At 38.0% G+C, this 16,270-nt stretch overlaps 1 protein-coding gene and 1 long non-coding RNA gene across 14 annotated transcripts in view; both read right to left on the bottom strand.

The window, feature by feature from the left end:
* Window positions 1-16,270, bottom strand: part of Rbfox1 (RNA binding fox-1 homolog 1) — a 1,640,850-nt gene that overhangs the window by 833,806 nt on the left and 790,774 nt on the right. The gene's annotated exons all lie outside the window — the stretch shown is intronic.
* Window positions 346-15,598, bottom strand: LOC115029589. Its single transcript, XR_003835158.1, has 3 exons — window positions 15,536-15,598; window positions 1,386-1,440; window positions 346-595 (listed from the first exon to the last, which is right to left on the bottom strand). It is a non-coding gene; the product is annotated as an uncharacterized LOC115029589 (long non-coding RNA).

Below are 16,270 nucleotides of genomic sequence, written 5' to 3'. Positions count from 1 at the left end.
AAAAAAAAAAAAAAAAAAAGAAAAAAAAAAGAAAATTGACTGAGACTAGATATCCAACAACAGATAAACAGATAGAGGGGTGAGTTAAACTCGTTGGCTCAATGTTCTAACTATAAGCTTGAAGAAATGGGAGTCCTACATTCCAGGATGGTTTTCATCACCAAGAGCCTTAGTGACAGGAACAAGTGCTGCTGCTTATGTCCATACATCTCACAGAGAATCACAAAGTGTGTGAGATGTTCTTCCCATACACGAGTTGGTAACATCACTCACATCTGGTACCACAAAGAGGGGCCAACCCTCTACACAGACAACTTGCTCAAGCAGGACTTCACATTAAACACAAAAGGAACCAGAACTTGAATCCAGATGTGAGAATGAGAGCTTGCTCTATCAAATCCCATGCACTATCCATAGAACTTGTTCTGTCAAATAGCTCTCCAACACTGTTCACTGGATTGTGAATGGCAGTGTAACGTTACTCACAAATAATCAGGTTAGTATATGGAGTACTACCTCAGAAGGCCTTTCTTTGTTTTCCAAGGTCTATGTACTTCCTTAGATCATTGGAGATCTTGATGGTCTCATTCATTAACTGAAACAAGTTGCACAATAAAATATTAGAGGATAAAAATTAAATGTAGAGGATAATACCATCTGGTAATTCTTCAGTAAACCTAAATTCAAAATATAATTCACATAATCTATGCATTTATATTTCATCTATAGGCAGATTTATGTACATATATCACAGTATATATGGATTTATGTGCATATATATATATACACACATATACATATACATACATACAGAGAGGGAGTAAGGGAAAGAATATGAGGGGAATGTATGTATGTATGGAGGATAGAAAAGGAGTAAAGAAGGGATAACACAAGAGAGGCTGGACTTGATCAATATATCTCTAGCATGTATGCACAGCATGGTACTGAACCCATAATGGCATTCAATTAAATATGCATTTATTGCCTAATTGAGATGCAAGTAAATCACATCATAAATAACATCAGAATAAAAATGATTCTACTGGATACTAATTAGATACACAAGTGCAGTTAATGCAAACAAAAGCATTGCTAAAATAGTACAATATAAGTGTCACTACTGGTGGAAAATCCATCAGATCACACAGCCCAAGACCTGTAAGGGGAATGAGACTTGGGAAATAAGGCCTAGTCATCAAGATGCCAGAGTTGACATTGCATTAGAGTTTTTAACAGCTGATCACCATGTAGTAATCAGGTATGATCATTTATGTTGAGAAAATGACTTCAGAAGTTGAGGAGAGCTAAAGAAAAAAACCATCACTCAGATGAACCTGAGAATATCATTCACATCTCCCAGGAAATAATTTGTAGCTGATACTCACAGGGTAGACAGTTTCCACAAAATACATTTCAGTGTGGGGAACAAACTGCAGTGATCTGAGAGACAGGGTTAAGGGTGGTGTGGCATAGCAGCATGTACTTTTCAAGATAACCATATCTGACACTTTTTTGAAAAGAAACAACCACAGAAACTAGTGCAAGTACCACTTTGAGGAGAAATACTGCATCTCCTCATAATGCTAGATCATCCTCATGAATGATGTATATCATCCACACCCCAAATGACACAGTGCAACCCTAAGTAGGTCCATCAACATTGGCTCCCATCAGGTATGCTCTGTAGACTGTCTTTGAAAGCTCAAAGGGTTCTGAAGAGGCATGATAGAGCACAGATGGGTGAGGATCTCGGAAACACAGAGAAAGAAGCTGGAAAGTAGTGAAAGCATCATTGGAAGAGGACGTGTGTGAGCCTACACACAGAAAAACCCGCTGGAGCATCTGAAAGTGTATTGAAAGCACAGCTGAGAGATGGAATCTCCTTGAGCTAGACATCAATATTTGAATAGGGTTTACTGAACTCTCGTATGGTCATGAATAGCAAAAAGAGCAAGGAACATTGTAACATCTAGGTTATACTTGTCGACCTCTCTCATGCTACCCCTCTGTGCCATGAAAAACTGTTTACTTTATTACTACAGCTTTGCAGTGAGCTGGGGAATTGAACAGTATTAGTCTACCCCAGTATCCTCATCAAGTACTGATTGTCAACTTGACATAGCTTAGAATCACCTGAGAAAATGAAAATCACTTGAGCAGTTGTTTTATCAGGTTGGTCTATGGGTGGTTCTATAGGAGATTGTCTTGAATAAGAGTTAATGTGGAGGACCTGGTCCATAATAAGCAGTATCATGCCTAGACTGATATTCCTGGACTATATAGGAAAGTGACCATGGGTCTGTGTGCTAGCCAGAGAACAAGCCATCTAGCAGGTAAATGGCAGCCTTTATGGTTCCTGATCTACTTTCTTGATTGTAAGTATCTTCAGTGGTAATTCTGTGTGGGATAGCAAGCATTCTTTACGTTTCTTTTTTATTAGATATTTTCTTTATTTACATTTCAAATGTTATCCCCTTTCCTAATTTCCCTTCCAAAAATCCCCTATCCCTTCCCCCAACCCCCTGTTCCTCAACCCACCCACTCCCATTCCTGACCCTGGCATTCCCCTATCCTGGGGCGTAGAACCTTCACAGGACCTAGGGCCTCTCCTCCCATTGATTATTGACTAGGCCATCCTCTGCTACATATGCACCTAGAGCCACCAGTCCCACCATGTGTTTTCTTTGATTAGTGATTTAGTCCCAAGGAGCTCTGGGGGTACTGGTTAGTTCACATTGATGTTCCTCCTATGGGGCTGCAAATCCCTTCAGCTCCTTGGGTACTTTCTCTAGTTCCTTCATTGGGGACCCTGTGTTCCGTCCAATGGATGACTGTGAGCATCCACTTCTGTATTTTCCAGGCACCGGCAGAGCCTCTCAGGAGACAGCTATATCAGGCTCCTGTCAGCAAGCTCTTGTTGGCATCTGCCATAGTGTCTGGGTTTGGTGGTTGTTTATGGGATGGATCCCCAAGTAGGGCAGTCTCTGGATGGTCATTTAAGTTTCTACTCTGAATTCCCTCCATGATGAACTGGAAATGGAAAAGGTGATAACCCTTTTATTCCCCAAGTTCCTTTGGGTCAGGGTTGTCACAGCAATAGAACTCAAACTAGGAAATCCAAGTTTTATACCTTGTTGAAAATTTTGGCCATTTTGGGTTAGCTTCATTTTTCCATTAACTTCAGAATAATCTGGAAGTTTCTACAAAAAAAGTCCATAGATGGTAGATAGATAGATAGATAGATAGATAGATAGATAGATAGACAGACAGACAGACAGACAGACAGACAGACAGACAGACAGACAGACAGATAGATAGATAGATAGATAGATAGATAGATAGATAGATAGATAGATAGATAGATGAGAAATAATTAATATATGTGATGCCAAAAACATGTACTTTGTTCCATAATTGAAATGTGGTTATATTTATATTAAAGCTACTGGAATCATGAGGTTTTGGATATAATGGATATCTCTCTAGACAATATTTTTATTTCTGTATATTGGCTACAAAAGTTGTAGAGTCAAAATACAAATATATATATATATATATATATATATATATATATATATTTCTTAAGCATTAAAACACATAAAATCTTAGAGGGATAAATCTGACCAAAAACTGTCTATGTCTTATATGTTGAAAACTAAATTAGAAGTAAAAGAAGTTAAAGAATGAAGTCAGTCCCAGTGCATGTGGGAATCATATACATATGGCCAAAGACCCCCATTTCTAGGACACCTTTCTTCTATAAAGATCACAACTGATCAAACACACCAGACGTTTTTATTTATTTTTGATCTATCTATCATTATTTATTTTTGCATTTTTTGTTTTTAACTTGAAGTCTTCCTCTATAGCTGTTTGTATTCCTTTCTCATTTTTAGCAGGATCCCATTTTGTAGCTCTGGCTGACCTTTGACACAGTAGTTTTCTACCTCATGCTCTCAAATGCTGAGATTTCAGACATGTATTATCATGCATATCTATTGTCTATTGAGCTGCTATGCTCTCTAGATTAGTTGGCCCATTTTCCCTATAAAATGACCTTCTTTATGCATAGCAGAGCTCTTTTTTTCCTGTAGAATATCTCTGATATAGAATATCCCTATGGATATTCTAGAGGAAATATGTTTTTATACAACATAAAGCGTTATGTAGCACATGTGTATTCTCCACTATTTTTAGCACTAGTGTGTGCATGTCTTTTTCATGTTTCATTGTTAACCTCTTAATGTCATTATACTGAAAGTGAAAATTTCACAAACTATCTAAATTGGCTTTGGCATATCTTCATTCCAACCATCCCTGGCTTTGAACTGGGTATTTTAGATCATTCATGTTTAATGTGACCATTTATATGAGTATGTTTAAATCCATATTTCACTTGTTTTCTGTTTCTCTTTTCTGGTCCTTTTTCTTCTTTACTGTTTTCTTTTAGATTGATTCCATTTTGTGTCCTCTGTGAGCTTATTAGCTACACTTCAGTGTTTTCTGGTTTTACTGGGTTCTTTAGAGTTTATAGTATACCCAATAAAAGTGAGATCGATGGAACTTTTGATTTTGAAGTTATTATGGATTCATACACAGTTACAAGGTAACAGGGAAGGACCTGTTCCCTTTGGCTGGAGCCTGTGCCAGTGCAGTATCATAGTTGGACACTGACATACTGTCATTAACACCCTTTCTTCTCATGTGAAGGGTTGTATAAATACACTACCATAAAAACACAGACTGTAGCAATCACTATCTAACACCATCTCCCTCATGTTACTATTTCCTCCCCATACCAATCAGCCTTTCAGCTGCCACCCTGGTAGTCACTAGTGTATTTGCCACACCAAGTAGCATTCTGAAGCCAAAACAAACAAACAAACAAACAAACAAACACAACAACAAAAAAAAACCCAAGACAATCATTCATTCAATATTTTTCCAGTTGTCAATCACTAAGATACTCTTGATATTCATTCTTGTTGCTGGTGCTATAAATCACAATAGCTCACATAGTTTTTGACTCTTTGAAAATTTGCTACATGTTTGTAATGTATCTTGCTCAAAGAGGCCCTCATTCCCTTCTTCAACTGTCTCCAGTATGAACCCATCATATCTCTCTCCCAGTTTCATAGTCCTTTAAAGATATCTATTTATTATTATTTTTAACAGAGAGCATTTAGTGCTACCTTTACATACAAGGTCACCCACTGCAACTAACCCCAAAGAAAAAATAACTCTCTTTCTTCTATCAGTCATCAATGGCTAAAATTTACTCAGCTCAAGACTGGACCTCAGACACACTTCCCACTCTATGCAGGAATTTTTAACTATCTTGTTCTATTTACAGATCTTGGACATGTAATCAGACCTGCTGGGAGTCCAGGAAACAGCAGTCCACAGTACTTTCCTGAGTCTGCGCCTCTTGCATTCTTCCTGCCCTTGAGCCTTGTCAGAGGAGCCAAAGTTCCTGAGTTCCTGAGAACTCACTGTGTATGTGTGTGTGTGATCATTTGCCATGGAAATATCATGTGTAGATTATGACTCTTATAAGCATATAAGCATAAATGTTCCTAGTAGTTAAGACAAGATGTTTTTATTTTGTGTATGGGATATAAGTTTTCATTTAGGGATATAGATGTCCAGAGTACATTGTTGGTTCACTTTTTAAATATAAATTTACTGTCTTAGAGAAACTACCAGGTAATTTTCCAGGAGGGTTTCACCATTTTACATCCCTACCAGAGATACAGAAGACACCTTCTGCATGCCTGCTGTAAGCACAAGTATATCCCTTTACTAAACTCACATATGTGTGATGATGCCTTGTTATATTTCTACACTAGCTGAGGATGCTGAATGTCTATGTTGGCTCTTAAGTATTCTCTCTCTATATTTTTGTTGTTTTAATTGTATACAAGAAGTATAATATTTACTCCTATAACTACCTGCTAAAGAGCCATCTGGATTAGAGACCAATGGCCTCTCCATGTCCCAAGATGATGTGGAAACCATTCCAACTCTCAATGCAGATGATTCAGTTCTGGTCACTTCATAGACTGCCAGCCACATTGCTCTACTGAATGATCCACAGGTGGGAAGACAGGTTCATGTGACCCTCATCTGATGCCTGTCTGCAGTGACATCAAGGTAGACGTCTTCACAAACACAACAAGGTGGTCAAATATGGCAGCTTTCACTTTGGGCTAAATTTCTTCAAATCAGGACCAGAGGAAACTTCAGTTAAAGTAGTCAATGGAAATGTACGTGCTCAAGAAACTGTATTTACAGGTCAGACTGTTCAGAGAGTGATGGGGAGTATCTAGCATCTACCTTACTTCACAGCCATTTTTAATTGACAAATAAAAGCATATACGTGTCAGTTATCCTGTATAACCTAATGTTTTACAGTACATAGCCTACATGTCCACTCTGGAATGGTTCAAGTATATGCATGAATACATGTAATAACATAGACTGGATTTGGTGATGAGAACAATTGCAATCTAAATACTAATTTTCAAAGCTATACCACATCTGGTAATTTTCAGCATTGAAGTCCTGGTATGCCTTATTACATATACATCTAAATTGTTTCCTTGTGTTGAGTGACATATAAAGAAAGACGCTGCATGTTTAAAGTCTTATTGGAAGAAGTATGTCACTGGGTGGTGGGCTTTGAGGTGACAGAATCTCAAGCCAGACCTAGTTGCTCACTCAATTTACTTGGTACCTGTGGATCCATATGTAGAACTCTCAGCTCTTTCTCCAGCACCACGTTTTCCCGCATGCTGTCCTGCTTCCCACCATGATGATAATGGTCTAAACTTCTGAAATGGGAAGCCAGACCCAACTAAATGTTCTCTCTTCTTTTATAGCAGTGGCTATAATCATGGTATTTCCTCATAGCAATAAAACCCTAAGGATATATATATATATATATATATATATATATATATATATATATATATAATCTTAGTTAGTTAGTTAGTTGGATATATGATTATATATAATATATAAAGGATGGAACCATCATACTATGCTGAATGACTGGCAGTTCCATCCCACTCTTTTATAGAAAGTATCTAACTGTACCACCAACTACAGTACTAGCTTCAAACTTCTACAATTTTTAAAAACTTAAGAAATGTGTTCTATTCTTAGATTCCTGAGAATTCTGGATAGGTAACAATCTGTCATGTGGGAACCAGCACTAAGTTTATGACTCTACAATTTTTCTTTAAGCAATCAATAGAGTGGATGGCATTGATTTCCAGGTATTGAACCAATATTGCACACCTGAACTCCCTATTCAATGAGAGCATATATTTATTTTCCTATATAGTTAGAATGTGTGTGAAAATATTTTAAGTATTTTATGCCAATGTTCATGAAGTATATTTGTCTGTAGCATTCTCTTTCCTTGTTATATGATTTTTCTCTGACTGGTTTCATTAAATAAATTAGGATGTGCTATTATCTAGAAAGCAGTTACTAGTCATCATCCTAAATAATGTACAATTCTTCAGGGAAACCATCTAGATAGTTTCTTTTTGTCAAAAAGTGCCAGTAGTGAATTTTATTTATATGTCATGAAGATCATTCCTGAATAAATATTGAGTAAAGAGAGTACTCACATCTGGACACTGGGACACAATGTTGCCATCTACAATATTCAAGCTTGAATATTGAAGAATTGAAGTACAAAAAAATCACAAAATACCCATTTTTTTTACCTTTTGTTTACTTTATTGGATATTATCTTTATTTACATTTCACATGTTATCCCCTTTCCTGGTTTTCACTCTGAAAAAACCTTCCCCCATCCCTTCTCTCCCCTTCCCCTGCTCACCAGCCCACCCACTCCTGTTTCCTGTCTTGGCACTCATCTACACTGGGGTATAAAGCCTTCACAGAACCAAGAGCCTCTCCTCCCATTGAGGAGAGACTAAGCCATCCTCTGCTACATATGCAGATAAAGTCATGAGACTCACCATGTGTAATCTTTGGTTGATGGTTTAGTCCCAGAGAGCTCTGGGGGTACTGGTTAGTTCATATTGTTTCTCCTCCTATGGTGCTGCAAACACCCTCAACTCCATGGGTCATTTTTCTAGTTCCTTCATTGGGTACTCTGTGATCAGTCCCATGGATAGCTGTGAGCAACCAATTCTGTATTTGTCAGGCACTGGCAGAGCCTCACAGGAGACAGCTATATCAGGCTCCTGTCAGTAAGTACTTGTTGGCATCCACAACAGTGTCTGGGTTTGGTGATTGTATATGGGATGGATCCCCAGATGGGGCATTCTCTGGATGGTCATTCCTTCAGTCTCTGCTCCACACTTTGTCTCTGTAACTCCTTCCATGGGTGTTTTGTTCCCCCTTCTAAGAAGGACTGAAGTATCCACACTTTGGTCTTCCTTCTTCTTGAGTTTCATGTGTTTTGCAAATTGTATCTTGGGTATTCTGAGCTTCTGGGCTAATATCCACTTATCAGTGAGAGCATATCATGTGTGTTCTCTTGTGATTGGGTCACCTCACTCAGGATGATATTCTCCAGATTCATCCATTTGCCTAAGAATTTCATGAATTCAATGTTTTTAATAGCTAAGTAGTACACCATTGTGTAAATGTACCACATTATCTGTATCCATTCCTCTGTTGAGGGACATCTGGGTTCTTTCCAGCTTCTGGCTATTATAAATAAGGCTGCTATGAACATAGAAGAGCATGTGCCCTTATTACAGGCAAAGGACACTGTCAATGAGACAAAATGGCAACCAACATATTTGGAAAAGATCTTTACCTATCCTACATCTGATAGAGGGCTAATATCCAATATATACAAAGAACTCAAGAAGTTACACTCCAGAGAACCAAATAACCTTACTAAAAATGGGGTACAGATTTAAACAAAGAATTCTCAACTGAGTAATACTGAATGGCTTAAAAGCACCTAAAAATGTTCAATATCCTTAGTCATCAGGGAGATGTGAATCAAAACATCCTTGAGATTTCACCTCACACTAGTCTGAATGGCTAAGATAAAAAATTCAGGTGACAGCAGATGCTGGCGAGGATGTGGAGAAAAAGGAACACTCCTGTATTGCTGGTGGGATTGCAAGCTGGTACAATCACTCTGGAAATCAGTCTGGCGGTTCCTCAGAAAATTCACATAGTACTACCGGAGGACCCAGCAATGCCACTCCTGGGCATATATCCAGAAGATGGTCCAACTTGTGATAAGGACACAAGCTCCACTATGTTCATAGCAAAATACCAATATTTTAAGGAAGTTTACATTTTTTCATTAAGTTACAGTCATNTCTCTCCTTGGTCACATGTACAGGATAAAGATAATTGCAAATATGTTTTTTAAAAGTTGGTTTGTTTTCTACAAATTTTCAAATTTATGTGGATGTATTTTGTCCAGAATAATCTGTTAGTATTTCTGAGTTCAAGGCCAGCCTGGTCTACAAAGTGAGTTCCAGGACAGTCAGTACTACACAGAGAAACCATGTTTCAACTCCCCCCCCCCAATAATAATAATAATAATTTAAATATGTGATATATATATATATATATATATATATATATATGTGTGTGTGTGTGTGTGTGTGTGTGTGTGTCCATAAACCCAGACACATCAGACACATGCCACAGGGGAATAAATTAGGGTACAGTTTGTAAGAATCACTCCTATCTTTCTGCCATATTGGTTCTGGGCATCAAACTCAGATCATCGTGCTTAGTAGCAAGGGCCTTTACCTTCTAAGCCTCCTGTCTATCATCTGACTGTAACTTAAATTTGCTTTTAGGGTTCAGATTAGTTTTCTTTCCATGAGCCTATGGACCATATGTGTAGGAAAACTTCCCTAATTATCTTTTTCTATCAACTTGACACAGTGTGGAGTCATCCAAAACAGGGAACCTCAAATGAGAAATTGGCTAATCAGATTCACCTGGTAGATAGTCTATTAGGGCATTGTCTTGACCGTTAATTGATGTAGGAAGGTCCAGCCCACTGTGGGAGGCACCATTCCCTGTGCAGGCATTTTTTAACTCCTTTTGGGAAATTATAATTATTCCATCCATTTCTTCTTTGTCTATCCACTCTGGGTATATGTGTGCAGATTTTCTGTATATTCTTAAATAATCAGCTTCCCTTCATTATTTGTTGGTGTTCAATTCTATTGACTTTAAGGTTCTATTTTCTGTTTTCTACCTGCTTTGGGTTTATGTAATTATTTGCATTTATATTTTTCCCATTTTATATGAAGATATCTATAAGCTAAAGCTTGTGTTGTGTGCATATTTTTATAAATCTCAGTACAAACTGAGAATTTACTTCTAAGTTTTAGAAATGGAGATTTTATTGCTGTGTCTGTGTTAACTGGTTTCTAATTTGATCCCACCACAGTCAGTAAATCCACTGTGATGCTGGTAATTTTGCCTTTGCTGAGGTTTGCTGTTTGATATTTGCCTCCTTTATGCTTCTATGATAAAACACTCTGAACAAAGGCAATCTGGGGACAATGGGATTTATTTGTAGTATACTTCGAGGTCACAATTTTATAATTGAGAGAAGTCAAGGCGGGGGTGGGGGGAAGCAGGAACTTAAAAGCAGAAACTATGACAAAACACATCTTTCTGGCTCATTCTCTTGCTGCTTCAGTAGTTCATGCTTTCCTATATAGCTTGGGATCAACTGCCCTGGGAATGATGTCTCCCAAAGTGGGCTGGCCCCTCCTACATCAATTAACATTCAAGACAACTTGCCCACAGGACAGCCTGATCTAGGCAATACTTCATTTGAGATTCTCTTCTCACATGACACTCTGCTGTGTTACTTGACAGGAAAAGATAATTAGGAGAGTCTCCTTACAATATGGTTCATAGGCTCCTGAAAACAAAACCAATCTACTGGCTGGGGATGGACAGGTCTGCATGTATTGAATACAGCCCACTGAAAAAATTATTGTTTAGTTTTCTCTATCTTTTGTGATGCCCACCTACTTGGTTATTAATCATTGAGATTAATGTTGTAACCATGTGGATCTGCATGTTAGATTTGGAGTTTCACATGGACTCCAGACAAAGCGGGAATCTGGACCACTCACTACTGCCTATGTGGTCAGGAACACTACACACTATAATGCTATGGACTACCTTTCCATGTGCTATGTACATCACATGGCTATGTGAGACACTAAGTCAATCTCTGTTATTCTATCTTAGCCAGAAGCACAGATATATCTAATATATTTTCCAATTATTAAAAGAGAAAATAAAATCCACTAATAACTGTAATAGGTATTTGAATTTTATTGTTGTAGAGAGACATCACTATATGTACAGCAAGAATTTGAAATTATGTAGCACTTTTTCTTTGTACTGCTCAAAATTCCCTTACTGTTTTTACCTAACAAATATTTTTAATAATACTAAGGTCTTATAGGCTATCCCATTTCTAATATAATTTATTATGTGTTCTATTTAGGAAAAAAAACACAGTGCAAAAATGAAAGGAGTCTACTAGCTGAAATATAAGCTGGGTAACTATTTTTAATGCCTCAGCCAAAACAGACATTACTAATTGATTACAGCACTCCTTAATAAATACATACTTGCACTTAGAGTCTATTGTTTCAGACTTGTAAAGATCCCACTTGACACATCTTTTTATCTTCGGCATCTGGAACCCACTGTGCAGGAATGAAATATGCCACATCTGGCCTACACATCAGTGAGGTGTCAATCACAAGCTGGCTTTCTGCACTCATTGTTTTTCATATCATCATTGCAGACAAGAGCTATGATTGTTACTGTTGCATTCTGAAGTTAAAATAACTTGAAGAAGAACTTATTCCATCTCGACTAGGTCAGAAAATGCCTGGAGAGCCACACTGATGCCTCCCTCAATCTCGTCCAGGAATGAGTTAATCCACCTGTGTCGTTCATCTAGGGAAATAAACACATTCCCAAAACTGAAGCAAGCAAGGAAAAATAGAAGATGCTCATTCTTCAGCCATCTGTTTATTCCAAGTAGTCTCAGGAGGAGGGCCTGTGAATTATGTAACTAGTGTTCCCATTCCAGCTTGCTTTATCTCCAATCTATCTGTGTCTTCAGAGTGCAAGGTCTCTCATCCCCATCCATGGTTTTTTCTCTACCTATCTCAGCCATTCAGGTGCCTTTATGTGGCATGGAGACTCCTAGGATATGGGTTTTAGCTTTGTGGGGAAATGGAATTCAAAATGGGGCAGAAGATATGCAACAAACTGCACCGTTGCTCAGAGTTCTCTGAAGAAAGACATGCTGAGTGACAAATAGCCATTTCTTAAAGACATAATGCTCTCTGAGACACATCTCAAAGAGACAGCAAACTTCTTCTCCATGAAAACTTCATAATCCCCCAATATACTGTGAATAGTGAGACAAAGTATCCCTGCCGAGGTAGAGCAGTAAAGCACCACATGTATGTGTGTCCCCAACTACGACGCCATTGATGAGAGTAGAATTCTCATTATGTTAACTAAACCCACATCTCCTCTATCATGTCAACAATATTTAGCCATAAACCACTAGTTTTCATCTTTAAAACACATTCTAGTACTATTTAAACACCAAAAACTCATGAGAAAACACACACTGCATCTGTTTGATTATATGCTCTTAGACATTTTAAAGACTGTAGTCAGCATACAACAAGCACAGCATATACAGTACCAAATGGGACAAGAAAGGAAAAAGAGAATGAAGAATCAAAGTCTAGCACCATACCTACACTCTCCTTTATCAAGAAGATATCTGTAAATATACATAGAGCTTCCGTAGAAGAAAAAAGCTAATGACAGAGAAATGGTCCCAGGTGGTTTGAGATAGTCCCATTGGTTTAGAGTGATCTCTGAGGTGGGTCACCAACACTGTAGAGAAATTTGAGTAAGTAGCTTAGTTGTTGTCACCTAGACCCTCAACTGTAATATGAAGATGTGTTGTTCAACTCCCACAGGCATAATGAGGATTAAATGAGATAACCCCTACAAAGAAATGGCTACTATATAATTGCCCATGCTTGCTATGTTAGAGCTGTATGATCAATGATAATAGTCATGTGAATTCAAAATTTACCCTAGAGGATGTCTTTTCTACCACCAGAACAAAGTAAATGCATCCATCCAAACACTCACACATGGCGGTTAACAAAGGGCATTTGTGGACTTTCAATGCAAGTTGAGTGGAGAGGCCAGATTTCACACAACCACAGAACTGTATGGGTGTGAGCTGGGATCAAAAGCACACAGAAACATTGAAATAAAGCTGTTGAACTCTGTAATTCTCAAGAAAGCCAGTGTGATTCTCTAATATGATTTGAACATCACATTCAGGAGAACTGTGTGGGTTTCATACAATAGAAGCACAGCAAGATATATAAGACAACAATGGAATAACCTGAATGCTTTATCCAGAACTGATCTTGGCCCTGGATACACACAAATGGACTTTATTTGTAGAAATCTTCAGAAATTGAGAAGGGGTAATTCACAGTAAAGAGAAATAGATGTTGGCTGCCAGAAAGGAGGCTGACAGACACAGTGGATATGCAACCCAGCTAAAACAGATACTAGCATCTACTCCTCCATCTCCCAACCAAAAACAGAGGTGAGATAAGAACTCAGCTTTCTCAGATTTCAGAGTTCAAATTTTCAGATGTTTTAAGCTACAGACATTATTTGTATTTTCTTCCTATTAAATATTAAATAGTTCATTACAAAAATATTGACTAGCTTGACCTAGCCAATTCTCTCCTGCCCTTATGAAACCTATAACAAAACCTCTTTTTTTTTTTTTTAAACTTAACTTTCAGGAAGGCTGTGGAATAGGGTGAATTTATTTGACAGACATATTCCCTGCTCGAGTATGTGGTGCACAGATTAAAGCAGTGTGTCTCTCAGTGGCAGTTCATCAGGATAGCCAGCTGGCCAAGATGCTATGGTCCAGCTGAAAGCTGAATCTCAAAGGAAAGAGTTTGCCAGGGCTTGCAAGTTTGCTCATCAGCACACAGTCTCAATGCTTATCCTGGCAAGCTAGAAAAGGGCTCAGTACTGCTCAAGGGTCACATTTTGATCATTGATAATTTCAATACTGTTTGTATTGATGCATATCTATCTTCCCAACTTTTATATAAAGAAGTCCTAGACGAATATACTGTTTATGAAAGTAGTGTTTTAAAAGTTTCTCTATATTAATGAAGATTAGAGAAATAGTTCAGCCATACTAGACAGTTATGTGAGTTGGAAACCAGTGGAGAACATGTCTTAACACAAAAAATGTACGGAATTTGAGGAACAATAGTTAAAATTGTCCTCTGGCTTCAATACAGACACCTATATACACAAAGGGTTGTCAAATAAAATATAATTCTTTTTCATTATTGTTAAAAACATGTAAAAGAAGCTTTTTCTTTTTTTTAGAAATTTGTATTTGTATCATTTCCACAGAGATAAATAAGTTATGTGGTGATGATTCTCACATAAATAAGTTATGTGAGATGTTTAAATAATGGTTTCCCAGGTAAAGCAAAAAAAAAAAAAGTATAACACTCATTACTTTTAATATATGTCATATGTGTCTCTTACCTATTCTACATCAACACACAACCCTGGATGAGATATTATGGACAAGAGTGGAGGTCAACCTTCTATGAAAATGCTGAGCAGGGACCTTGCTCTTCTGTACAGGACCGCTACCTATTTCCTCACTTAACCCTTTCTGGAACCACTTTTATACACACGACCAAAGCTGTGTTTCCATGGGGCTGGGGTATGAATGTGTTATGTCCATCATAGGATTATGTGTTTAACTGTTTGGTCCCAAGATATCAGTGCTTTTTGAGAAAGTCTTGAAAATTTTAAGAGGTGGAACCTTGTTAGAGCAAGTAGGTTATTGTGAGTGGGCACTGTAGTTTAACAGCCCATCTCTGCTCCCTGACTGTCCATGAAACGTGACAATATGGTCTATCCTCGAGCTCTCATGTCTTCCAGGTTATGGACTTTATCCCTCTGGAAATGTAAGCCAAGACAAACCCTTCCTCCCTTAGATTGCTTTGTACAGAGTATTTTACCACATCAACAGAAAAGAAATATTTGTCTAGTTGTGTTGACGAGGCATATGAACTTTATAACACAGAGGATGTACTAAGAAAAATATGTACAAAGGGGCCATATACATGGAAGGTGTACAAAGGGACCAGGTATGTATACAATGGACTTTGACACATGGGGAAATATGTAAAATAAGAGTCTTAGCATCATCGTAATCAAGAGATCACAGAGCTAGGATACATACACACCAACTTACAAGAGTCATTTATTTAAAGTTTCTCCCTGGACTCCTGACTCAAAAAGTCCAGTCCTCCTCCTGCACTGTCAGAGCAACTTGATCCAAAACACTGGAAAATGTTCTTGAGCATGAAAATAATGGTGTTAGTAGGTAAAGTCTACAGGAACACAGAAAGGCAATGATCTCAAAGGATACAAGAATGACTGCCTCTGCAACAGATAACTTGATTAAACATAGTTGTCAAGTATGGCTGGATCTAAAATCAAATACGAGAAGGGATGTTAGTCATATCCAGGAAGGATTTTCTGAATGAGGTTACTCCAAGTAGGACCACCCACTTCAAATGTGGATGGTGCTGCTTACAGGCAGTCTAAAAGACTAAAAGGTCCAGAGATTTGCTGCACTGCACCTCCAACTCCTCAAGAGTGCTTCTATGCCATTGTTCCCACTATCGCTACATTCCTTCATTGACATTAGTGCTCAGCATCTTCAGCTTCCATCCTGGACTAAAGGTGGTGGTTCTCCTGAAATCTTGCTGGCCTCCTTCAACACTAGACTGAGACTGCTGTAAACTCTGGCTCTCATGAAGGGAACAGTTATATTCTCGGGTAGCCAAAGTTGGGCTACCCAGTCTGTATCATTTAAGTCAATCTAAGAAATGTTTTGAAACTTGATGTTCATTTTTCAGTTCTCTTCCTTTAAAATATTGTGACTAATAGTCTCTGATACTGTGTTTCTAAGGTGCAGTCATATACTACACATAGAACACACATGAGAGAATGGGCATGTTCTGCCTGTGATGGAACAGTGTCTCAGCAGCCTCTTCACTTACCTTTTAATCTCCCCCTCCACACCTCTGTCAGACCACTTATCCTCAACCTGAGGCTAGGCATCCACTTCCTCTAGAATCTGCCCTTCATTTCTGTCTTG

This window comes from Mus caroli, chromosome 16 (assembly GCF_900094665.2).
Source record: "Mus caroli chromosome 16, CAROLI_EIJ_v1.1, whole genome shotgun sequence".
Lineage (NCBI taxonomy): Eukaryota > Metazoa > Chordata > Mammalia > Rodentia > Muridae > Mus > Mus caroli.
Note: the sequence above shows the minus strand (reverse complement) of the source record. Positions and strands in the feature narration are given on the sequence as shown.